Source organism: Notamacropus eugenii, chromosome 4, assembly GCF_028372415.1.
Source record: "Notamacropus eugenii isolate mMacEug1 chromosome 4, mMacEug1.pri_v2, whole genome shotgun sequence".
Taxonomy (NCBI): Eukaryota; Metazoa; Chordata; class Mammalia; order Diprotodontia; family Macropodidae; genus Notamacropus; species Notamacropus eugenii.
Window position 1 is genome coordinate 149,834,889 of NC_092875.1, and position 27,736 is coordinate 149,862,624.

At 40.0% G+C, this 27,736-nt stretch overlaps 1 pseudogene; it reads right to left on the reverse strand.

Moving 5' to 3' along the window:
• Nucleotides 1-5,295: 5,295 nt before the first annotated feature.
• LOC140498272 (alpha-enolase pseudogene) lies at nucleotides 5,296-6,830 on the reverse strand (annotated as a pseudogene).
• Nucleotides 6,831-27,736: the final 20,906 nt, after the last annotated feature.

Here is a 27,736-nt window from a genome sequence, read left to right on the forward strand (position 1 = left end):
CAGCTCTAATTGCTAGGAAATTGTTCATGACATTAAACCTTTTAATTAACTTCTAAAACTTCCCCCTGTTGCTCCTGTTTCTGCCCCCTAGGGTAAAATAGGACAAGTCTAATCCCTCCACTTGACAACCCTTCAGATACAGGAACACAACTATCAAGTTCCCTTTGAGACATAGAGCAGGTATCTTGCCCTTGAGGTACCTTGAGCCTATTTTATGTGTAGGAATACTACAATTAAACAATAAAGTGTTTGACTATCTTGGATTAGGGCTTACTTCATGATTATACCATTTGGGGAAGCATAAGCAACTATATATCCTCATTTTGCATTGTGTGAGTAAAGTATTTTGTAAACCTTAAAATGGTACCCAGCTTTTCTTAGCTTCTTGACACTTGCACCACTGCTGTTGTTCTATTTCTTCTCACCTGGATCAGCCCTTTTTGCATTAGACTTCTATAATGATGCCTTGGACCCTGGGAAAGATCATACTTTTAGAGCTAGAAGGGGCTATAGAAATAATCTACTCCAACCCCTGTTGCTCTTTTTACAGAAGAAGAAACTAAGGCCCAGGAAGGTGTTAGATTCATATAGGTAATAATGATCAGAGGTGGTATTTGAACCCAAGTTCTTTGATTAAAGAGAAATGGAACTCTTCCCTTCTTGACTGACAAATGAGTACACAATTACTTTAATCGATTTTATGTAAACCAGCCCCCAGACCATGTTATGTATCCTATCTAGTTACCATCTAAGTTATCTTGTCATCCACCCTGCCACGAAACATATACTGCTACCCCTTATGTCCTGTCCCTTCTCTCTTTTAGCACAGTAATCATTATGCCAGTGCTACTGGAAAGAGCATGTCAGTTGAGTTCCATATGGCTCGGTTCATCATCCCTGTGATTCCATAGACCAAGTTATCCCCTGGGCACCACTCCTCTAAATATAAACTCCTTGAGAGCAGGAACATTTTTTAAATTAAATGTTTTTCAATGAACAAAAATATGTTTTCTCTCCCTACCAATTCTTCCCATCCGCATTAGGAAAGAAGGAAAAAAAACACTTATAAGAAATATATGGTCAAGAAAGACAAACTTCTACATTGGCTATATCCAAAAAAAAAAAAAAAGTCTCATGCTGTAGTCCAATTCTATGCACTCTTTGTCTGTAGGTGAGTAGGAACGTAGTTTATCATTAATCCTAAGAAATCAAGGTTGTCATTGTGTTGATCAGCATTCTTTAAACCTTAGAAGTTGTTTGTCTTACAATGTTGTTGTTCTATAAGTTGTTTAGCTGATTCTGCTTACTTCACTCTGCATCAGTTCATACAAATCTTCCCAAATTTCATTGAAACTGACAAGGACTGTTTTTTTTTTTTTAGTTTGTATGACCAATATTTGCACATAATAAGACTTTAATAAGTACTTTTAAATTCATTAACCATTAATTAGCTAATTAATTAATCTTGGCTCAATACCCATAGTTTCTTCAACAGATTTTCTTGTGGTGCAAAGTCAAGGTTCATCCTGGTTTTCTTCCTCTGTGCAGTCTGTAATTCCCCCCAAATCCTCCCTAAAATGCGGCATCCAGAATTGAACAAAACAATTTCTGATGGGGTTTATAAGTGCAGAATACAGAGGAACCATCATCTCTTTGTTCCTGGAAGCATTGCCTCTCAATAGAATCCAAGATTGCATAAACTTTTTTGGCTACACATTATTTTGCTGACTCACACTGAGTTGGCAGTCCACTAAAATCCCTAGCCTTTTCTCTTTTTTAAAGAAAAACTGCTGTCTAACACCACTCCCCCATTCCATAATTGTGAAATTGAACCCAAATGCAAGACTTTACATCTATCCTTATAGAATTTTATCTTACTAGTGTGTCTCATGCTCTATCCTCTCAGAATCTTTTTGAATGCTAACCCTGTCCTCTGGTGTTCACTATCACTCCCAGTGTTGTGTCATCTGCAAATGAGTTAAGGCTGGCATCTATGCTTCTATTCAAGTGATTGCTAAAACATTTAAACAGCACGGGGCCATGTTCAGCTCTGGATCACTCCATTGAAGACCTCCTGTCACATTGCCATTAAATGATTACTGGCTACTCAATGAATCCAGTCGTTCAACCAATTCCAAATCCATCTAATTATATCATTAGATAGATTACACAGCTATCTTTTTCATGAGAGAAGTTTGGGACACATTACCAAAAGCTCTTCTAAAATCCATTATCTGTAGCATTACCTTGCACTAACCCTGTCAAAAAAGGAAATAACATTAGTCTGGGATGATCTGTTCTTGATGAAGGCACAATAAGTCCTATTCATCTCTCCTGATGCAACATTATATCATCCTACTGCAGGATCTTGGTGGAAACAGGTTTTGCTGAAGAGTTTGGTGGGTTATTGTTTACAGTGTGTCAGTTCTGATAGGCAATGATAAAACTTCACCACTGAAAACATTGGCATGACTTTCTTCTAAACATACAGAAGAGTTTTCTTATTTGCTTGGTCCCATCATGGCCCCCTGGGCAGTTACATCTCTAATAATGAGTGATCTCAGAATAGGCTAGACTTATTCCCAAGACTCTGGATGATAGACTTCCTCTGAGGATGGGGAAATGATTTGACATGCCTCAGCCTGTAGCCCCACAGTGGATTGAGCAAGTCAATGTAGAATGGAAACTAAAACCCTGTTCTTCCAGAGCTCTAAGCCAACATAGGTGGCAAGACTCTCAGTTGAGATGGTGAGAGAGGAGGACATGTGGGAGGTTTCATTTTCATGAAAGGAAAAAGGATTTGGGGGCCACTGAAAAAGAACTGCAGTCCCTTAGACCCTCATAAATCTTGTGGAGTTTCTTTGGCAGAGGACTCCACACTAATTAACCACTCCCATCCTCTATCCCACCAATTTCTTAACTGAATTTGAGGGCATCCTACAGAAGGGAATGACACAGAGCATTTAATAGAAATGACAAGAATTTTACAATAATGTCAGATAAAGGCTTGGAAAGAAGACTGGTGTGATGGTTCATAGCCTTAGTTAAGATTAAAGAACTGTCACCCCACTCTTATCTGAGATTACAGGGAGTATTACAGTTACTATCCTTTAGCAGTTGAGATGGTTAACATTTCTCTAAAGAGATGAAGTCCAGGTTTTGGTTCAGCTGTGTTAAGACCAGAACCTGGGGATCCTATGGTGATAGAATGTTGCCTTAAATGCTAAACTTGGGTGAAATAAACTTTAAGGATGGCTTTCATCTCTTTTATTCCATGGTATTCTGGTGAAGCTTATGGATCCTTTCTCAGAATACTATTTTTTAAATACATAAAATTTCAAAGGAAACCAATTATATTGAAATACAGTTATCAAAGTATTAAAAATGGAAGTTACCAGGCCCAAGGTTAAGAACTTCTGTTCAATGGCTCAGAGACATGATCTTAGTTGACTTGCCATGATCAAAGGATGGCTTACCTTGAGAAGGAAGTATAAAAGGCATGGCATCTGTCCCAGAGGTATCTTGGACAATTCACTTGTGAGGAACAGAGGGCAGTTCAGTCTCCACAGCACACCCTCAGGGAAGAGGTGGTCTGAGCATACAGGAATTAACCTTTGAGATGGGTGCTTAATAAATGTTTATTTAATTGAATGTCAGGTTGAGGAAGGGTTAGCTCAAGGCAATCTTGGTGCAATGAATAGAGAATTGGACCTGAAAATTAGGAAGACTCATCTTCCTGAGTTCAAATCTGGCCTTGGACACTTGCTAGCTATGTGACCTTGGGCAAGTCACTTAACCCTATTTGCCTCAATTTCCTCATCTGTCAAATGAGCTGGAAAAGGAAATGGCAAACCACTTCAGTATCTTTGCCCAGAAAACCCCAAAAGGGGGTCATGAAGAATAAAATACAACTGAAACAACTGAGTAACAACAACATAATCCAGTATTTCATTAATCACTCTATTGGTAATCTGTCTTTTTAGTTGTGGATCAGGTTGGGGACTGGGCCCATGGTTCCTTTGATTTAGGAAACTCCCTGCATTCAGGCAGGTCAGCATTTTCTGTGCGGAAGTTCTTAATCTTTTTTGTGCCATGAATCCTTTTGGCGGTCTGGCGAATCCCATGTGCCCCTTTTCAAAATAATGTTTGTTGCTTATGTGATTGAAGGAACTGCTCAATTTCAGTTAGAGGTAAGGGAACATAAAAATGTAATTATTTTTCTATCCAAGTTCACAGGCCCCCTGAAATCTATGAATGTCATGTAAGAACCTGTCTTAAATATCTGCCCAGAGCACAGAGAGGTTTAATGACTTGTTATATATGTCAGAGGAGGACATCTGTCCGAGTCATCCTGACTTTCAGAGCAGCTTTCTATCTACTACCATTTTCTATTTCTCTGCCTTGGAGAGAAGCTGAGTTTGTGTGCTTTCCTGGCTCCTCCCCCCTGTGACTTTGTCCATTCCTCACACTGCCTTGGCAAAACTGACTTTGACTTGACAGTCGTGTTTGTTCAGTCTACTCCTCCTAGATCCTGATCCATGTCTCTGACCCGGATCTGTTAAGGTGATCTCTAATTCTTGGTAACATGTCTTTGGATTTTTGGACAGAGAACAAGCAGCAGATAGAAGGCCAGGCTGGCAGTCAGGAAGACCAGAGTATTGGAGCCACCTCTGATGATACAGAGGTGGCTATGTAATGATGGGCTACTTAATCTCACAGTGCCCTGAGCAACTATTAGAGACAATAAATTACAGAGAGTTGCTGATTTTCATTGGCAGAGGAAGTTTCCATACCAGGTATTCCCCACATGGGGGAAATCACAGATGTGAAGCAGGAAAAAAATTATTGACCTAAGATCTGATTCACCCTGGCAATGGCTCATCTGGACAGGCCTCCCTCAATCTCTTTTCTTTTCTGGGGGGGAGGGGTTACTGAATACTTCTATTCTGCATGTAGAAGCCACTAAGGCTCTGGCCTGTGGGCTCATCAGGGCTGCTCCACACATCAACACCAGGGCTGGAGGTAAGAACAGGTTATTCTCTCCCAGTCACAAGATGATAAAGGGTCTTCTGACAGAGAGCCAGATGATCAGCTAGTCTCTGGTATAAGACAGTTCTAATGAAGCAGTGAGAACATCACAGAAAGGTGGAAGGGAGAGGGAAATTAGGCAGCAGAGACCCCTGCCCCTAAAACAAGACTGGTCTAGTACTTGGTGCTGCCCATTCTTAGGACAGGAGTAGACTTCTCCAGAAGTGACTGGCTCCTGAGAGCTCTTAGGCCTCCTAGCCACAGAGCTTACTTGGCCTAAGGATTTCTGAAGTTCCTTCCAGCAAATTTAGCCTTGCTGCCCAGTTCTTGCTCAGTTCTGAGAAGCTGGTTATACTTAGTCAGAAACGCAGATCGTCAGGGGACACCAGTCTTGATCTGCCCAGGAGAGAGACCCACCACCATGTCTGCAATGAGGTGTATCTTAAGCCTCGCCAGAATGATAGGCAACCATTACTTTCCACCCATTGGACTGGGCCAGCTTGCATGCCTAGAAAGATTCAGTCATGGAGCCAATCTGGTCCACTTTGAATAGGAGGCAGTTGTAGGCCTTCTTGTTCACAGACTTTTTAATGCGTGTGAGGATGGTCACTGTGAGATCACCTCCTACCACCTGGATGCCTGCTGTAGAAGTGAAATTCTTCCAAGCTTCCCAATCATCCTGGTCAAAGGGATCTTCAATATACACCACTGGATAATCCTTGATGAAGCTCTAGTAGAGGTCCCCAAGCTCAGAAGGGGTGATGTATCTGCTGGAATCATCAGGAAACTTGAAGTCTAAGTCATTTCCCAGATCAGAAGAATTCAGAGGCAGCAACATCTATGCCAATTGAGACCGTATCAATATAGCCAGCCTAACCAATAGCATTCTTTAGTAGGTCCCGAGCTTTTTTATTCTCTAGGATGTTAGGAGCAAAGCTACCTTCATCCCCTACTGTGGTGGTGTCCTGATATTTCTGGTTAATCACACTCTTCAGGTTGTAGTAGACCTCAGCTCCAATGCACATGGCCTCCATGTTTGCTGCTCCAGCAGGGAGGATCATGAACTCCTGCATGGCCAACTTGTTACCAGTATGGGAGTCACCATTGATCACATTGATGACTGGAACTTTCAGGATGACTCCATTGTTGCCTGCAAGGTCAGCAATATGAGGGCACAGGGAGACACTTTTCTCAGCAGCTCCAGTGTTACAAACATCCAGAGACATTCCCAAAATGGCATTTGCACCAAATTTAGATTTATTCTCAGTGCCGTTCATCTCTATCATCAATTTGTTGATCTTCTGCTCCACAACATTCAGGGATGGGGCAATGGTTTTATTGATGTGCTCAACTGCTTTTGAGACACGTTTCCCCATGTAGTGGGTCTTATCATTGTTTTGGAGCTCCAGGGTTTCATGGATACCAGCAGAAGTACCACTGGGCACAGCAGCTCAGAATTGACCTTTTTCAGTGTAAAGATCAACTTCAACAGTGGGGTTTCCACAAGACTCAAAGATCTCTCTTGTCTGGATCTTGTAAATAGACATACTGAATTTCTGCTTAGGGCTTCCTCAGCTGGGCTCAGAGAACAGAGGCCAAGGGCAATCTTTTTTCTTTTCTTTTTCAAGGGCAATCTCTACTTCTCTGCTGAAATCAATAGCTACTATTCATGGAATTATGTTCTCAGGCTAGCAAGAGATATATCTGTATAGATACATTCACATATAATATAGAAAGGTATAGTTATAGCTAGAGATGTATGTTCATCCTTCATTGCTGAGGAAGATCATGCCATAAGAGAAATAATGACATGACTTGCACTTGACTTTGTTTTGAGTGAGGGAGGGCTGTACAGGTCACCAGCCTCACTTCTCCTCCAGAGCCATCTGAATCCAGTGACCAGATATTCATCAGGATAACTGGAGATGACCCCAGGATGAGGCAGCTGGGGTTAAGTGATTTGCCCAAGGTCACACAGCTAGTGAGTGTCAAGTGTCTGAGGTAAGATTTGAACTCAGGTCCTCCTGACTCCTGCACTGGTGCTCTATCTACCACACCACCTAACTGCCCCATGTCTAGAGATAAATATAGATAGATGAAGGTGGATGAAGATAAAGATGCAATTCTTTTCCTATGAAAGTTCATGGGCTCCCTTAAGTCTATGAACCCCATGAAGAACCCATCTAAAGATTTGTCCAGAGCACAGAGAGGTTTAGTGACTTGTCATATATATATATATATATATATATATATATATATATATATATATATATATATATATATATATATATATATCAGAGGCAGGACCTCAGTCTAGGTCTTCCTGACTTTCATGGCAGCTGTCTACTACTATTTGCTACAGATATAGACATTCACACATATTTGTATAAAGATATAGTTATATAAAGAGATAGAAATAGATATAGCCATATAGAGATTAAGATCTTTTTATTTTTTGCAGTCTCACAAAAAAATTTTTTATTTTTTTAAAATAAATTTATTTAAAATATTTTTTGAGTTCTGAATTATCTCTCTTCCTTCTGTCCTTTCCCCACTCATTGGGAAGGTAAGAAATGTGATATCAATTATACACTTGAAATCATACAAAGCATTTTTCTGTATTGATAACTGTAGTTTATTCAGCCCTTTCCTCTCCTGTAGCTTCTTAGGAATTTCTGAGGTGCAGAAAAGAACAAGGAAAGAATTGGTCAGTAAACCTGGAAAAAGATGAGGAGTCAGAATGGAGACTGTTTCAGATGGACCCTAGAGAGGGTAGGGTATAAGAACATCCCAAATCTCTATGGGCCTCTTCATGTTGATACCCATCTTATTGGTCAAACCAGAAAAGCACGATTAATTGTTTCATGTCAGAATGCCCATTTAACTCCCTTCAGGTCCAGTACCAAAATCAATCTATTATGGATTAAGTTGAATCACTTTGATACAAGAACTATTCCTCTAACTTCTGCAAAAAGCAAATCATTTTTCACGTGTGCGTTTGTTTCAAGTTCCGTAGATAGTTCAGGCTATTAAATTGTAGTTATCATGTAGGAAGGGAGACACATTATTGAATGAAATATGCTTCAACTTAAAATAAAATCATAGTATGTTGTCTACAGTCCTAAAGAAGTCAGTAGATTTCTGCTGAGCAAATGGATGCTTCTTGGCTGGGCTTTTCTTGATAAAGCAAGGTGATTGAAAACTTCAAGGATTTTTCTTTTAATCACAATGATCTGAGATCAAATTTTCTTTTTTAAAAAACTTATTTTTAGAAACATTTATTCTCTCTCTCTCTCTCTCTCTCTCTCTCTCTCTCTCTCTCTCTCTCTCTCTCACAGACACACACACACACTGAACAAAAAAAAAAGAAAACCTTAAAACAAATGTGCACACTACAGGAAAAAAAACACACTGGAAAGGCTAATTTTTCTATCCAGATTTCTCAGGGTTAGTCTAAATGTACAAATGTACAACTGCATTGATAATGTTGAGTGAGATTCATTAAGATCGTCTTAGTAAAATGCAATATAATCTTGATGGAAAAAATGTTCTGAGAATGGAGTGTTTTGGATCTTGGAATCTGGAGTTTAACTGGAGGATAACCAATATACTTTTTGCTTCTGCCTTGACCATTCAATTAATCAGTAAGTCAAGTCAACAAGCATTTATTAAGTGCTTGCTGTATGCCAGGAACTGTGCTAAGTGCTAGAGCTACAGATACAAGTAAAAAAAGAAAAGATAACCCTTGCCCCCAAGGAGCTTATAGTCTAACGAAGGAAGATATCCCAAATGGGAGTTGAAAGGGGGAGCAGGGTAGTGATGAAGAAAGTGGGGACATAGTGCTGAAATCTGGACATTAAGAAACAAAGGTGGAAGAGTAAAGAAGGATGAATGTCCTGGTACCTTTCCAAAACAAAGGTTCCAGAAGGAACTCACCAAAGGAAAAGGGTTGCCCAGGGTGGAGGGATGTTCCAGGATGAGGAGGCAACTGAACCATTGTGGACAAGTCTAGAAAGTCAGAAGCAGAATTGGGAGAGGAAAGAAGGATGGTTGTACTGCAGTCTTCTTCAAAATGGAGGTTCTGGGAAGAGCTCCTCCATGTGAGAAGCATTTATTAATAGTCAATCATGTGCCAAGAGATGATATGTGGGCTAAGGATCCAAAGCCATAAAATGGCAGAATCTTTTCCCTCAAATTTGTTTGCTGTGTAATGGGATAGAGGAATGTGTGTGTGTGTGTGTGTGTGTATGCTCATGGGCACATCTGTGTGAGGGTGGATATAATAGTCATATAGATAATTACGACAAAAATAGTAACTGATGAGAGAGGTGAGACAGTAAAGTACTTGATGGAAATTTCAGTAGGTGAAGGGTTCTTTCAGATTATGGGGAAAGGTCAAGGGAAGATCAGGATAAACTACATAGAAAAGATAACATCTAAGGTGAGCCCTGAAAAAAAAAAGAATCCTTAGATGAGGAGAGAGTGCATTCTGGGTATGGAAGATGGATGGTGCAAACATACAGAGGTGAGAAATGGAAAAAAATACTGCTTAGTCTGGTATAGTATGTGTAAGGGAGTTGTGTGAAATCAGACTGCTTCAGTGTATACAGTATAGCTCACTCTCCAAAGCCCGGCATGCTGCATTTCCCCTTAGGGTTCCAGGGTACTTTGAAGGACTTTGGGGGAAGGGGAACTTTTTCTTTATTGCCACCTGCTTGAGCCCCTAATGACTGAGTTCCTTCTATTGTTAAGGGGCCGGTAATTAACACCTCAGTTCAATTTATCCAATTAATAATGATTAACTTATACAAAGGAATATCTGCTTCAAAGCCATATCAAGAAAAAAGTACAAACTTTTTCCACCCAACACTTTGGGGGCATATTTCTCCCACCCCCTCCATATCATTGACCTTAGCTTAGATCAATTACTACGTGACATCAGTTCCACCCAGTTCACCTCCATAGATGGCACCTCTGCCATGAGTCCTTATTTCAGTTTTCACTGTCATGGGTCCAGAAGGTCCCTCTGGAGGATCACTTTTTGGTCCTTAGAGCATGGACGCTGGGTTAGCTGCAAATACAGCCTGGATCCCAATACTCTAAAATACCTGTCGTTTGCTCTACTACCATTTTGTAGTTAGAGCCTTCACTCCCTTCATACAATGAGTGAAAGAATCACTCAGATTCCCCCAAAGTGAATGATGCAGAGACCTTAGCAGAGACAGATAGACCTTTTAAAAATCCCTTTACAACCAGCTTTTTCTTCAATATATGGTAAATCAACAAGAAACAGGAATTAACTACATATACTCCAAGTCACTTTCCTATATGTCACTATGATTTTCCTATAAATAGCATCTTCCACATGTAGAGGAATGACATCTGCTAAGGCACTTTCTGTCAGAACCTTCCATGTCACCAGAAAAGTTGTCTGGGTGAAAGGTCTTAAATTTCAGGTGAAAGAATTTGTATTTTCTTCTAAAGGCAATAGGAAGTCACTGAAGGTTTTGGAGCAAGGGAGTGGCAGTCAGACTGGTGGATTAGAAAGATTATTTTGGCAGCTATATGAGCGATTGATTAGAAAATTAAGGAGACTTGTGACAGAGAAAAAAATTAGGAGCCTAGTATAATAGTCCTGGCAAAAGTCAATCAACAAACAATTTATTAAACACCTATGTTCCAGGAACTATGTTGGGCATGAAGGATTAAAAATCCAAAAATGATACACCTCCTGCTCTCAAAGACCTTACACTCTATTGGAGGAAGGCTTACATGATGCAAATTCCTCAGATGGTGGAGCCTAGGGAGGCTGCTTCTGTGAGAATAATGACATGGAATGGAAAACTTGGGCTTGTGCAATTCTTTTTTATTACATGATTTGGAGGAGCCTCTTACCTGGCTGCATAGCTAGAATTGGGAGCCTTTTTAAAAAGGCCATAGTCATCCTTGGCCTCATCTCTTCTAGGAAGTTCTTCTAATGGTTGGAGCCTTCTGTTCATGGAATCCAGTGAGAGACAATGCCACAAGGGGAAGATGCCTTAGAACCTCCTCACCAAAGTGGATCCATGAAAAATAGGCTTTGGTTCTTATCCTCTGCATTTTTCATCTTATGGTCTAGGTCAGAGGTGTCAAATATGAACCAAGTTCATATTTCAAAAGTTCATTGAGCACCAATGTAACTGGGGGCTATTTAACAATATACATAAAAATAGTGCTAGAGCCTGGAGTCAGGTAGACTCATCTTTGTGAATTCAAATCCAGCCTCAGATACTTACTAGGTATATGACTCTAGGCAAGTCACTTAACCCTGCTTGCCTCAGTTTCTGTAATGGTAATTTAAATGGGAAGATCTTTCCCATTCATTAATAGGCCCATGTGACCTGCCTGAGTCACATGGAAGTCTGAGTCACAGGGAATCTGTGGTGGGAGAAATTTGCTGAATGGGTGGAGCAGGAAGGGATGGAGCAAGAAGGGTAGAACAGGAAGAATTGGAGCTAGAGAAGAACTGACATGACAGCAGTCAGGGGTAGGAAGGATGCAGGCAGCTCTCTAGTGAGTGAAAGGGCTTGTTTGTGATTTTGTTTAAGGGAACCTGCTTGTGATTTATTTAATGGAGCTGATTTATGGAAAGCCAAGCAGAGGGAGGGCTTGGGGATGGTGTTGTTCTCTGCATTGCTATTATGTATAGATTTTTGTTACTATGATGGATTTGGTCTTCTGGTGTTGGGATTTGGCTTTCTGGAATCTAAATAAATGCTTTGGTTCTGTCTTTCACATGGAGAGTCTGTTGTATTTCTCAAATCAGAATTGCACCAGGATATTCATGGCTGCTGTAGGCACTGTGAATATCCTGGTGGGGCTGTCATTTCCTCATCTGTAAAATGCGCTGGAGAAGGAAATGTAAACTGCTTCAGTATCTTTGCCAAGAAAACCCCAAATGGAGTCAAAAAGAGTCAGACATGACAAAATAGCAGTAAAAAATGTTAATATTAGTTTTCTAAGTCAATGTGCCCCAACAGGATCCTTATTATGCGCCTCCCATTTCTATTTGAGTTTGATACCACTATTCTAGAAGAAGGGTTTGGAGCCTCCAATCTTGTGATGCAGCTGCTCTGGCTCTATAAAAGTGAGTCAGGTCAATACTTACTACATGAGTACATATAGAATAATTGCAAAATGAATATGAGGTAATTTGGGGAGGGATGGATGAGGTCTTGAACTAAGGTGGTGATGAGTTGAAGGAAGGGGATGGAGGAAGGAAATGTTGGATAGAGAGAATCAACAAAACCTGGAAACTTATTGGATATAAAGGGATAGGGAAGTAAGAGGCTGGTAAGAATCAAAGATAAGTGAAAATCTGAGGCTGTTGGCTGGAAAGAGGTTAATGCCCTCATCTGAAAAAGAAAAGTTGGGAGGAGAGGGAATCCAGAGGGCAACGTGGTAAGTTTAACTTTGAACACATTTAAAATTTTTCTAAAATATATTAGTAAGTAGTGTATAATGATCATAATTTAATTACTTTTTAAGGTTTTTGTCATCTGCTTATTGTTATTCTAAAGAATAGGTCTCATTTGGATGATTCTGACTATAGAAGGTATAAGAAATTGGGCTGAAAAGTTCATTGAGCACAAGACACTTCTTGGAAATTTGATAAAAAAAATAAAACAACCCTCTATTATCAACTTTTTTCCCGTCAGCTCCCTTTTTTTTCTAAAAAAGAAGTAGAGGAAAGAAAAAAATTGCTAGATCAAGAAGGTATGGATCAATTTCCTAACATGGAAAGTTGTCCAAAACTGGAACGAGTTTCTGCAGAAAGCAGTGAACTTCTCTTCAGTGGAGGTCTTTATGCAGAGGCAAGAGGACCTTTTAATGGGAATACTGCAGAGAGGATTCCTCTTCTGGTGTGACTCAGAGTAGATAACCACATTCTGATACAATGGAAATTATGATTTCCTGGGTTAAAATTTTGGGTCTGCTAATTACTATCTTCATGACTTTGAGCAAATCACCTAACTTCTCTCTGAACCTTAGTTTCCTCACTATGGTTGGGTTGGACTACATGGCTTTTGGGGTCTCTTATGACTCTTGATTGATTATGATAGAGAGCATTCATTAAGCACCTACTAGGTGTCAGACTAGGAAGATTTTGAAGATCACCTGGTAGGGTAAGGTACCAGAGACTGAGGTCCTTTTTCGAACTAAACTGGTAAGCATTCGAAACTCTGTTGTAGAGAATGTCAAATGTACATTTGCCTAAAAGACTATTCTACAGAGAACACAGGGCAAGCACTCACGTGATGGTCAGAAAAAAAAGCAATACAAGGACATTCTCAAGGTCTTTCTTAAGAACTTTGGAATTGATTGCATGACATGGGAGACACTGGCACAGGACTGCTCAGCATAGCATGCCTACATCAGAGAAGGCTCTGTGCTCCATGAGCAAAGCAGAATTGAAGTAGCTCAAAAGAAATTAGAGATATACAAATTTAGAGAATCACCCCAAAGATTCACATGGATTATTTGTGTCTGACCAATGGCAGAGCATTCCAAGCTCATATTGGTCTGATTAGCCACCATCAGAGGCACTGTAATGTCACTCCAACATAGTGATGTCATTTTGGTCCTCTTCGAGAGCAAAGGGCAACAACCAATCAACCATGTCCCTGGCACTGTTCTGAGTCTTGGGGATATGGCAAAAGGCAAAAGATGATCCCCGGCCTCGAGGACCTCACAATCTAATGACAATCCCTTTCAATGGTGAAATTCTGTGTGCATGCTTTGTGTTCAGAACCAAGGTTGCAGCGAAGATGCCCTACCACTAACAGCCCCCCTTCCTCCACCCAATGACAACAGTAAAACAGTTCTCCCTATTCCAATTTCCCTCATCTCTTTTTCAGTCTATCTTCTTCTTACTTTGCTGAGACTGAATATTGCAATTTATCTAAGTTCAGCTGTGCTTAGTATTGCTTTCATGTAATTGTTATGTGTCTTACTCCCCAGATTCTGGTTCCTTTGCATCAATTCATACAAGTCTTCACATTTCTCTCAATTTAGTAGATGCTATTTCATGTCATTTATATGTTATAATTTGTTTATGGGCCCATTCCTGATTAGAAATCCAGGCAAGGAGAAAGAAAGAGCAAAAGAATTTAATGACCAGCAAAACACCAGATACTGTGAACCAGAGGTGCAGAGCTTTTTTCTAAGGTTCTTGAAGAAGTAGGGAGCAATTCCAGTATGTCCAGCGCAGGCTAAGGAGATTAAGGCTCAGGCTGACCGTACATGGCCTATGCAATACTTTGTAAACTGTAGGTGGTGACCTCATATGAGATCATGAAAAACTTGGCAAGAGTAAAAAATTTCTCAACATGACCAAAAATTAATCAAAAATCAAATGCGGAATGAATCCTAGGTGTTTCTGGCAGCACTTGCCTGTGTTGTATCTCACAACTTCACTGCAGCCTTGGTTCTGAACACAAAGCATGTGCACTTTGCACTGAGCATGCCAGCACACCATGCATCACAATGAATGCTGCCAAAATGCAAAAAGGGGTCTGGAGCAGAAAAAGTTTAAAGAGTCCTGGCCTAGGGCACACGGCAGCTTGTGGTAGGCAGATCCCGTGAATACTGAGGACAATTTAATCTTCTCTTGATGTCTCAGGGATGAAGTGGTGAATGTCAGTTACTGTCCTAGCTACCAAATAAAGAATATTAGGGGCATTTAACCAGTACAGGGTTATTTATCCCCTCCCCAAATGTCCTATCAGGTGCCAGTTCTTGTTGGTTCCATGTTTCCTACAGTGCAAAATCCTGCCTTCTATAGGAAGCCTTCCTTAACTCCTCTTAATTCCAATGCATTCCCTCTTTTAATTATTTCCTGTTTATCCTATACATAGCTTGTGCTGCATATATTTGTCTACATGTTTTCTCCCCCATTAGATTGTAGGACTCCTGAAGGCAGAGACTATCTTTTACCTCTTTTTGTATCCTTAGCACTTAGCACTGGGTCTGGTATGTGATAGGCAATTTATAAGTGTTTATTAAAGGAATGAATGAACATAAACATAGTGGGGAAGAAAGGGGAGAGAGAGATAGAGACAGAGATAGGGAAATAGAGAGACAGAGACACAAAGACACAGAGAGAGATAGAGACAGAGATAGAGAGACAGAAAGACAGACAGAGATACAAAGAAAAAGAGAGAGAAAAAGAGAGAGGAAGAGAGACAGAGAGACAGAGACAGAGAAGGCTCAGGGAAAGGAGAGAGGGAGGAAGAAGAGCGACAAGGAATAAGATGTAGTGAAAAAAGGGCTAATCTCAGAGCCAAGAAAACCTATATTCAAATCTCACCTCTGAGTCATCCTGGCTATGTGCCCTGGAACTAGCTCTAAGCTTCTGCTGAATGCAATTGATAGCCTTTTATGAATTGCAGAGAAGGTGCTGACTTGCCTTGTTGGGAATTCCACACCCAGAAGTTCCACTCCCTGCACTAATGAATCACAGGTCCTGTATTCCATGTGTGTTTAGGTCATAAGCAAGGAGTAATCTTTAAGATGTAGGTTATTTTGCAAGTTTTAGATGTTCTTATTTCTCCGCAATATTCAAGGAAACATTTTCTCTTCCTGTGGAAACTGTATAGTTTAGGAAATATTAAACTTCTTTCCATTGACAGGTTATACTGTAGTTTTGTATCAAAGTTTTTCATCTTTTTCTCTCCTTTTGAAATTGACTTGTAAAAGAATAATAGCTGGGCCCAGCCTCTGGTGCTGTTGAGGCTGAGACTGGGAGACTGCTTGAATTCCATTCTGAGCAGCTAAAGCATGTCAAATGTCTGCTCTGACTGGCTCCCATATGGTAAGCCCCTAACTGGTGGAGGCCACCAGACTATCTAAGGAGGGGAAAACCAGTCAATGTTGGAAAAATGGAACAGGTTAAAGTTTCCATGCCTATGAATTTTAGCATTGGGCAGCTATACTCCCAACTTGGATGAGATAGGGTGTCCCAGTCTCCAAAAAAAGACAAATAACTGACATTTATTTAGCCTTTAAAGTTCACAAAACTCTTTTTAGACATTATTTCACTTGGTCCTCAAAATTCTGTTCTTGTAAGTTAGGTATAGTACTATCTTCGGGCTGCAAATAAAACAAACTGAGACCCATAGAAGTTGAGACTTGCCCAAAGTTCCATACAGCATAACTGTCAGAAGCAGGATATGAATTCAAGTCACTTGACTTCAGGCTCAGCATTATAAAAATAATAATAGCTTATAATTATTGACAATACTTTTTAATTTCCCTTTGGAAGTGTCATTTGTGCCATGTGAATTAACAGAAGAAGGTAATTGCCATCCTTTTCGATAAGCACTGGTAGATTCTCTCATGTCCTGGATACCAGATTTAGGAAAACAACAAATCTCTGGATTGTTGTTATCAGATTGAAAAGTAGCTGCCTCAGTACCTCTGAACAAGGAGTCACCAGTTACTATTGTCTTGTGTGCTGGGACATTAAAGACAAGTTAGAGTCAAAGACTGCCTGGATTATCTCTGGGGCTTTGGTGACTCTACTCTGTCATTCTTTGGAGCCCTAGCAGCTATTTCTTCCTCAGAGCATCTCCTTCCCTCCTTTACAAAAAAAGCCTCAAATCTGTTTTCAAGCTTCAGTTGCAAAGCTGTTCTTTTCATTTTCTTTCTTCTCTCTATTACACTGTATTCTTATTCATCCATGTGAGAAAAGTTAAATCTGCCTTTTCTTATTTTTTTCCCCACTGACCCTCACTTCTGTTTCCCTTAGGAACACAACATTATCTGTTTCAACCTGGAATGTGGAGAGGCTTCTTGGAGTCCCCTCACCTTGTCCTTCAGCACACACTTGCAAGCAGACAATGGTAGCTAGACTGTGGCAGACTGTCCCTACACTCCTTAGTGGTTGTGAGTTGCGGTCTTGTTTCTTTATACACTTTGTGAGTGTTTACACCGTTCACTCCCCCAGCCCCCAAGCTCACAGTTAAAACTTTTACAGCCAAGTATTACCTCTTAATAACTTGATAGCTCCACTCAAATTCCTTTCCTTTGTTTCAACAACGCCACATCCACAGTGACACATATCTCCCTGTCTGGTATCAGCCTTGCAGTTTCAACAATTTTCCTCACTCACCAATGATACACTTTTTCAATTTGCTTAACCCTCTGACCCAGGTACCTTTTCTTCTCTATCTTGCCTTGTCTTGCCAACTACCTTCTCCTTCTTGAATCAACCTCTTTAGACTCTTCTCCTTAATACTCCTTGATCGTCCCTAATTCTCTTTAATCATTTTATGTCCTCCTTAACTGTCCTTCATTGCACTTATTTTTTAATCTTGAAGTAGAATCTGAATAGGTATCTGGGCTTAGAAATTGTTCTCCTTCAAATTTTTTCTTCACTTTTTCCAGGTTTTCTCCCTCCTTCCTTTCCTCCCTCCCTCCCTCCCTCCCTCCCTCCCTCCCTCCCTTCCTTCCTTCCTTCCTTCCTTCCTTCCTTCCTTCCTTCCTTCCTTCCTTCCTTCCTTCCTTCCTTCCTCCCTCCCTCCCTCCCTCCCTCCCTTCCTTCCTTCCTTCCTTCCTTCCTTCCTTCCTTCCTTCCTTCCTTCCTTCCTTCCTTCCTTCCTCCTTCCCTCTCTCCCTCCCTCCCTTCCTTCCTTCCTTCTTTCCTTCCCCCCTTCCTTCTGGAGGTGGTATTATTATCCCCATTTCACAGCTGAGGATTTCTTTGAGCCTCTGTTTCCTTACCTGTCAAATGCAGCGGTTAATCTAATTGCTCTCTAAGGGCAGTTTCAGAATTCTGAAGTCTTTCAGAGCTGTTTTCCTTTACATTTTTGTAGTCTTCTTGTAAATCATGTTCTTTATTCTGTTCATTTCACCCTGCATCAGTTCATCCAAATCTTTTTAGGATGTCCTCAGTCTATCATATTTGTTGTCATATAGCACACATTCCTTTACATTCACGTCCCACAGCTTGTCCAGCCATTCCCTTTCTCTCTGGTTTCAGAGAGCGGTTCTATCAGTCAGTCAGAGATAACCTCAGAGATTCCATGTCCAAATGGGCCCCCACGGAGCCCTTTGCCCACAATGAGGATGTAGAGTTGTTCTCTGAGGCAGATTTACAGAATTACTGAGTTGAATTCCACTATCTACATAGTGCAGATCCTACACAATGCATTGACCCTATAGGACTTCCCATATCACACTTGGCAATAAACGTTCCTTGGTGCAATTTTCTTGCAGAGGGCAATCCCAGCAATTTTACCTGATCTTCCTTACCTATTTCATCTTTGTAATGTTTCTTGAATTCTTTCCTTCCATTTCTAAGCTCATTAGTTGCATTTTGCTTCATGTCTTGGTTGTTGTAATAAATTTCTGACTGGAAATACTACCTAAGGGCTGTCCTTTTTCTATCCTTCTCAGAAGTTATTACCAGATTATATCCCCAGTATTTAGCATAGTGCATGGTATACAGTAGGTACTTAATAAATTTATTGACTGACTGACTGGAGTAAGAAGAGGTTGGAAATTAAATTCCTATATACAATCTCACAGATAACTTCAGAGTCAGTTGCTATTTGCAGTAACACGGAGAAGAATCTGATTGTTGCACATCAAATTCATCTGATCAAGTATATTATCCGATAAGAGAGATATGGTAGGAAAACCCTCTATTTTTTTTTAGGTCATGCCTCACAGGCAGCAAACAGGCTATTTGCCAAAGCAGTTAACCATGAAGTTTAGCAAATATGAAGGGCAAGAGGAATATTTCAATGCCGGAAAGGGATTGCATCATATTTGTGTTTCTGCCAATTCTAGTATTATCATATCTGCACAAAATGCAGGTTTGTTTCCTTACTAGAGAACAGTAAAAGTACTAGAGCAAGAGTTCCTAACTTTTTGGGGGGGGGGTCATGAACCTCTTTAGCAATCTGAAGAAGTCCATACACACCTCAGAATTATGTTTTTAAAATCATAAAATAAAATACATTGGATTACAAAGGAAGCAAATTCTATCAAAATGTGCTTTTAAAAAAAGATCAAGAACTCCAGGTTAAGAAGCTCTAGCGATACCAGTCTACTTTTACCCTAGATAAATTAATAGTTCTTGAAGGAATATAAGAAGTTTATATTTAAGTGGAAAACAAAGAGCAAAAATAATCCAGAGGGGAATAGGAGAATCCAAGTGTGCGTTGGGAAACTGGAAGATGAAAATTTGTGACCCAGAGAAGAAAGGAAAGAAGGATAACAGAATCTTGCGAGCTAAATAGAGGGTCAAGTCTCTTTGTGCAAAAGTGAACTGGACTCTAGGAGAAGAAAGTCAATATCCTTTGTAATAAATATATATGGTCGAGCCCATGAAAAAATGATCCCTTGGATGTATCTAAGCAATGCTTGTGTTCCTTATTCTGAATCTCTAGTCTTTTACTTCTCTGCAAAGAGATGGGACAGACATTTCAATATTAGCATTTTGAAATCATGACTGGCTAGGCTTTGGTCAGAGTTCAGAAGGTTTTTAGGGTTATTTTCTTGCACTTTGTTGCAGTTGTCATCATACAAATTGGCCTACTGGTCTGCTTTAATGATAACAATAATAACAATTACCATTTATGCAGCACTTCAAGGTTTGCAAAGCACTTTCCACACATGCCCATTTAATCCTACCACAACTTGTTCAGTTATTGTCCAACGAATGGAAACTTTCCAAAAGTTTTCTATAACGCAAAGTAGCATTGCAAATATCTTTGTGCAGATGGGTCCCTGTACGTAGGTCCTTGACCTGCTTGGGATGAGTATGCATATCCCTAGGTTATAGGATAGGATATAGGATAATGTGATTTTTTTGAGTGTAGCTCTAAATCACCTTGCAGAATGGAAGAATGGTTTGACAACTCCATCAACAACGTATTAATGTGTATGCCCTCCCCAAACCCCTTCCACCATTCTTGTCTTCCTCCTTTGTAATCCTTGTTTTTCTGATGCACATGAGGTAGACTCAGACTAATCTGACCAAGGATCTCTTAAATACCCAATAGAATGGGCTTTTCTTAATCCATATTCTTCTTCTTGATGTCTTTGCAGCATTTAACATTTTTGACTATTCTCTTCCTGGATATTCTCTGTATTTTTATGACCTTGCCTTTTCTTTGTCTTCCTACTTGTCTGATTGTTCTCCTCTTTTCTGTCTCCTTTGGTGTTCCATCATCCCCTTCACTATAGGTTATGACAATACTCTTTGTCACACCCTTTTCTTTCTCTATTGTCTTTCACTTAGTGATTTCATCAGCTCCCATGGATTTATTATCATCTATATGTATATGATTTCCATGCCTATATATTTAACTCTCATCTTTCTCTTGAGGTCCAGCACCAGTGAGATATTCACAGTGCCTACAGCGGACATGAATATGCTGTCGCCATTATGATTCATGAAAGACAATAGAGTCTCCACATGGAAGAGAGAACCAAAGCATTTATTCAGACACCAGAAAGCTAAATCCCAACAGCAGAAAGTCAGGTCCATCATAGTAACAAAGAAATCTATACACAATAACAATGCAGGGGGCCCACACCTTCCCCCTGCTAGGCTTCCCACAAACCAGCACACAAGCTCTCTCACTCATACTAGCCAACTGCCTGCTTTTCTCTCTCTGCCTCAGTTCTGAGTGCTCTGACCAAATTTCCTTTCAGCTCTATTCTAGCTCCACCTCCTCCTGTTCCACCTTTCCTGCGCCACACCTTCCTTTTCCATGTGATTTAGATTCCCGTGATTCCAGCTTCCATGTGACTTAAGGAGGTCACATGAGACTTTTAATGAATGAGAAAGATCTTCCCATTAAGAAGCAAAATTACATTAACAATAACCGAAAATTGTATTATCAGTACAAGCCCTGGACCACTAGCTGTCTAGTTTAGATGCTCAAACTGGATGTCCCATGGACATTTTATTTTTTTAAATATTTATTTATTTTTAGTTTTCAACATTCACTTTTATAAGATTTTGAGTTCTAAATTTCTCCCTCCTCATTTTCCTACCCCCCCTTCCCAAGACAGCATGCAATTTGATATAGGCTATACATGTACAATTATATTAAAATATTTCCATATTAGTCATGTTGTGAAAGAAGAATCTGAACAAAAGAGAAAGGAAAAAACAAAAAATGAGAAAATAGTCTGCTTCTGTCTGCATTCAGACTCCATAGTTCCTTCTCTGGATGTGGAGAGCATTTTCCATCTTGTCTTTTGGAATTGTCTTAGATCATTGTGCTGCTCAGAAGAGTTATGTCCAACAAACTCAGTCTGTTACTCCCATAGAAATTTCAAACTTAACATATCCAAATAAAACTCATTACTTTCCCCCTCCCTTGATCCCCATATGCACTTCCAAATATCCCTGTCAAGGGTACTATACTCTTTCTTCCAGGTTTGCATCCACTACATCATCCTTAACTCGTCACTCTCTCATCCCACATACCATTCGAAAGCTAGGTTTTGTCATTTCCACCTCTAGGACATATTTCACATCTTTCCCTTTTTCCTTACTCACATGGCCCTCATCACCTTCCACCTGTACTATTGTTGATCTCCTAATTGACCTTTGTACCTTTAATTCTTCCTAGGGCTGCCTAAGGGATTTCCTAAAGGCTGACAGATCTAATCAGGTCACTTTCTAACCCAAAAAACTCTAGTAACTCCCTAATGCCTCAGATAAATCTAGGATAAAAGATATACTTCTCTGGTATTTAAGGCTCTTCACAACCTGGCCCAACCTATGTTTCCAGCCTTATTACACAGTCTTCCCCTTCCCATCCACTAATGTCCAGGTGCCAGTAGTGATACTTCACTGGACCCAGAGTTCAAGCCATGATGAATTTGCAGCAAGGATTCTAGCCAAAATGTTGAAGCCAGCCAACCCAGCAGAGAAGCCCTGAGAGTCCAGAGTGCCAAGGAGTCAAGCCTAAAGGCTGCCATCTTGTTGTTCTCTGCCAATGATACTCTGTCTCTCATGTCCTTGTCTTTTCAGGGGCTATCTATTGATAATATTTAATATAAATTCTGGACTTTAATAAGGGCCAAAGCTTGAATTAAGAAGAGTCCGGACCTAATAGTCTCCTTTGTTAAGCTCAGAGAATGCCTTTTCGTGTCAAGCAAGCAAATGGAACTTCCTTACCAGACCCTTCTCCTGGCATCTTAGTGATAAGGAAAAACACACGAATGTCCTGGGTTGTAATTTCAATCGAAACTTTGTTAAAGGTACCCTTTCCTGTGTCAGCTATTTCGAGTACCTGTTTAGGACAGGAAGCCTGCTACTTCTCCTCATCTTATGTCACAGAGACATATGTTACAGAAAGGAAGTTTAACCAAGTTTTCAGGTCAACACTATCAATGCTTAGATTGCACTCCCTCCTTACCTCCACCTCTTAACATTTGTTTATTTCAAGATTCAGACCAAGTAATATCTACATTCGGCAGCTAGATGGAGTGTAGGGTCTAGATCAGGAAGACTCATCTTATCTTCCTGAGTTCAAATTTGACCTCAGACACTTACAGTTTCTTCGTCTATAAAATGCTGTGGAGAAGGAAATGGCAAACCACTTCCAGTATCTTTGCCAAGACAACTCCAAATGGGGTCGTGAAGAATTGGACATGACTAAAAAATGATTGAACAAAAAGATTTACATGAGGTTTCCCCGTGGCTCCCAGTGCCTTCCCTTTCAAAGATTCTTTATATTTACTTTGGGTTATTATGTATATGCTTACTTATGTACATATTGTTTCTCCCTCCCCCAACCTTCCCCAAGGTAATGTAAGTTCCTTTAGGGAAGGGACTATTTCTTTTCTTTTCTTTTTTGTATCATCAGCACTTGGCATAGTTAGTGGAACAGAACAGATGCTTATGAATTCTTATTGGTTGATTGAATAAGAAGGGCAATGTGCTAATGACTTGGACTGTCTCCTTGTTCTCTTTCTTTGTTAATGTACATCTGGAATATTGTGTTTAGGTATAGAAACCACATTTTAAGAACACTGACAAAGTTACTTGTGTCTAGAGGAAGGAAACTAGGATATTAAGGGAATTGCAAATCACATTGTAAAATGATTAATTGAAGGAACTGGAGAAATTTAGCCTGAAGAGGAGATTTGGGAGAACATAACAACTGTTTTTATGTCCTTGAAGAGCTGTTATATGGAAGAGGAATTAGACTTTTGGCTCCAGACTTTATCTGGTGACTTCAAAAGGCAGAACTAAGACAGATTGAGGCTTACAGCAAGGACAAATTTTGTAGGAATAGAGCTATCCAAAAATGGAATTGGTTGCCTCCGTAAATGGTGAGCTCCTTCTCACTAGGCATCTTCAAGCAAAGGCTCAATTTCCTGAGGTTATCATAGAGGGGCTACTTGACCAAACAACAGCTGAGATCAGTAGTCTCTTTCAACTTGTCAATTTTATGACATTTTAAATCTTTTGTTATATTATTTTGCTGGAGGACTATTTACTTTTTTGAAAATGTCCTTTTAAGGATGTAACTCTAAGAAATCACTTCTGAGAAAATCTTATTTGAGGCAAGTTGTATCTTTAAAGTACCTTTTCAGTTCCTATAGATCATAGCTGCATTTCCAAATCCAAAGCCTCCCTTGGGCTTGAGTCTCAGGCACCTTGGCTTCTCAGGGCTTGCCTCTTGGGCTGGCTACCTCCAACTTCCCCTAGCTCCAAGGTTGTCATGGCTCAAATTTGGGTCTGATGAGAAATCACCACTATCCCTGAAACAATACAGAACAGAGATCCCAGGCCCATTTCTTGAAGCCAGGGTAAAAGAGAGGGAAGAGAGAGGAAGGTATTTCCTCCTCTTCTCCCTGACAACTCCCCACTCCCCATCTATTTCAGTTCATTGCACCTGGGCTGTGAGCAAACTATGTGATCTTTGCACTCTGGAAGCAGAAGTAATGAGTGAGCAAGAAAAAAGAGATACTGTCCCAGTCTGGACAATTCTAAAGATGCAGCCTTTCTGACAATGCAGTCAATCAAAAGAGGCTATCCCCACCCATGTAGTAGGGGATACAGGGAGTTTCCATGTTAGGTGATCTGGGCATGCCCAGCAAACCCTCTGATACATTTTCCCCTGTCTGAAATTTGCTTTCTTCAACAAATAGTAAGGGGTGCATTTTTAAACACAGTCTTTATCCCAAATTCACAATAGATCTCTGTGATCTCTGGGGACACATAAGTAATGTCCTTTTACATACTTCTCCAATGCTGTACAATAAAGTCTCAAAACAACCACTGATGCATGATCTTATGTAATCCTGCCCATACAGATAAAAATCACAATTATTCCCAAATACAAAGTCTTGCAGATTCATAAAACAAGGAACATTTGATAAAGCTTACCAAACATCTTTACTTGCGAACCTTATCTTTAGAGGGCCTTTCTTACACCACAAGCAAAAGAAAGAGCAAAGACAAAGAAACTTTTTTTTCCCATTATGAATGGAAACTTTCCAAGCTTCCTGGAGTTCTCCCCACAGAGATTTGGGGCCTGGAGTTAACTTGACATCATCCCATTCTCAATTAAGAAAACTGTGCTGAGTGGAAACTCTTCCAATGATTCCATAAGACCATCCAACTGAAGCCTGTAAAAAAAATGTTTCTTTCTACACAAAACTCACCCAGATTCTCTAGGAGTTCTAATATAGGTAATCCCCAAAGAGGTCCAGACAATTTTCTCTGGGTCTCATGGTTGCTTGCTACTGCCAGGGTAAACCAGTTGCAATTGTGAACTTTCCCATTAGGACAAGAAGACAAGTGGTTCAAGTTAGAGAAACAGTAAAGAATTTCAACTATTTGTGACTTTTGGAAGCAGGCATTCACATCCCACACAATTGTAGGGCATTTTGCTTTCACAAAAGGCAGGCAATATAGCTCTGTTTAAGTGAAAAAAGAACAATCTGAACATTTCACCTAGATACTAGCAATCTTGTGTTTCCAGATTCTCAAATTAAAATTAATATCAATACTTATACAGGGCTCAGTAAAGCAGAACATATCAGTACATCTATATATTAGCACAATTCAATAACACAAATTATCAGTATTTATCAGTCCACAAATGAATAGCTTGAAAAATTACACCAATGCTACCGATTTGTGAGGAAACACATACTGGAAAAAAATTGACTGTATTTTGATAGCTTAAAGAAAATTAACCAAATTCCTCTAGGATCATCAAGTCCAGGGTGTCTAGAATCAAACATTCCAGGCAGAAAATCTCTCTGGGGCCCTTGCAAATATTTGAAAGGCCCAATTTTATCCCAGACAAAGCCCCAAATGTAATATTTACTACACTGGTATCTGAAACTGAAAAGTGCAAACAATACAGAACAGAGACACGTTTTTTCCAAGCCAAGGTAAAAGAGAGAGAGGGAGGAAGGTATCCCACCCCCTTCCAAGTTCAATTTGTGGTTCTTGAAATGTGGTGAACGGTGATCTTCACTATCTGAAAGCACCAGGAAAGAGTAACAGAAAAGCAGCTAAAAGCACATTATAATTATGCAGGCAGCTGGGCGATACAGTAGATAGAAGACCAAGCTTGGAGTGAGGAAAACTTGAGTTAAAACTGGCTTCAGACACTTGCTAGCTGTGTGACTTTGGGCAAGCCCTGTTTGCCTCAGTATCTTCATCTGTAAAATGAGTGAAGAAAATGGCAAACCACTCCAATATCTTTTCCAAGAAAACTCCAAATGGGGTCACAAAGAGTTGGACATGACTGAAAAATGACTAAACAACACATTATGTAAGTTACTAGCCATAATGTCAGTTGCTAAGGAACTGATTTTTAAAAATTTCAATTTATACTACTGGACTAGCCAATCCTTGGAACATGTGGAATATATTCTTCTTGTTGATAATCTGAATTGGGATATGGGGGGGGGGCAGGTTGATTCTAGATGGCAGATGGCACATCATGGAAGGGTCCTGCCCAGATTCATAGCATGTACAGATATTCCATGACTGCCTCTGCTCAGCTTATTCTGTGGAAAGGAAAAGCCTTTTAATTGACTGCTGAATTGGAACTGAGTGTGTATACAAAAGGCTCCAATGGAAAATTTTCTCTAGCAGCATTAGAGGGAGGGGGGAAAAAAGCTCCTAGGGGCCTCCAAGTGAAAGATGGGCTTTGAACTCTCTCAACCCAGCTACATATGGCTATGAACACATTGTACCTCTGTTTCTTTTCCTCTGAATTTATTCTTTTCTAATCTTAAATGAATAAACATGGGAGAAGGAACAGACCATGTCATGAACTTGTGAGCTTTGAAAGATTGGAAGAATCACTAGAGACCCAGTAATTGGAGCCCATCACAGAGCTTTCTGACAGCCACAGCAACTGAGGCAGCCTAGAAGAGTGACCTGCTTGACTTAACCCAGTAGAGAATCTTCTTGGCATCTGAGATACCATTTTCTACTGGTCAGAAAATGATATATCCATCAGTTATGCCATACCCATAAATGAACTTGGTGAATGAATGTTTGTAACAATCATTTTAAGTCTCTTCTCCCTATGGAGTGAGACTGTTGCTCAGGGGATGCATTCTGAGTTTTAGAGGTTTTTGTACATTGGTTCTTGCTATGTCTTCTCAGTAAATATCTATTTATTGAAGCCAGTTGTTGTGATTAATTGAAAAATCAACTGATCAAAGTGATAATAGGACAGTTATTACTGGTTAGATCATATTGAGAAGATAGTAACTGGTCAATTGGTATTGGGGAGACATTAACTGGTAATGATATTGAGAGGAATAAACCAGATGATTGGACTCATGAATGATAAGAGTAGAAAGATACTCCTCAACCTCTCAGGGTCCTACAGTATCCTGAGAGGGATAAAGACAGATGAACTCTGTGGACTCAATCTGCCAGTGCAAGTGTGGGTTAGGAGAGTGGGTCCAGAGGTTATATGGATCGCACTAGTCCCAGAAAAAGAAAGATAGATTTCCCTTCTGTCTCATAATATAGAGTACCAGGGAAACTTCTGATTATGAAAAGAGTAAAAATAGATCTGTATATCACTGCTAATTGTCACAGTGGATAGAATGCTAAACCTTGAGTCAGGAAGACTCATCTCCCTGAGTTCAAATCTCACCTCTGACACTGACAAGTTGTGTGACCCTGGACAAATCACTTACCACCGTTTGCCTCAGTTTCCTCATCTGTCAAATGAGATAGAGAAGGAAGTGGTAAACCACTCTAGTATCTTTGCCAAGAAAATCCCAAATGGGATCACAAAGAGTTGGATATGACTGAGTATTGAACATACCTATGTATCATTCATTAGTTCATTTACTTATTTAAAAATTTTCTTTGGCACCCACTAGGCTATCAGCTTAGGGAAAAATAAAGTTTAATGAAGGGATGGCATCTGCTGTCATGGAAATCCCCAGGCTCACATACAATAATCTGTCTTTTCTTTCTGCCATGTAGTAGAGAGGCAGGATCACCTCTTAGAGAGAAATGACAAATGCTCTCCTTTTCTAGCTACTGTAAATGAGTAATATAGAATCCAGTTGTGTGTGTAGCTATCAGCTGTGAAGAAAGCACTCGGGATAAGGTCTTTCATTTCAAGTAAAACCATTTGAGCTAATGACATTTCAGCAACCAATTAAGTAGGTGTAGGGGACTCTAAAGGGAAAAGAGGGG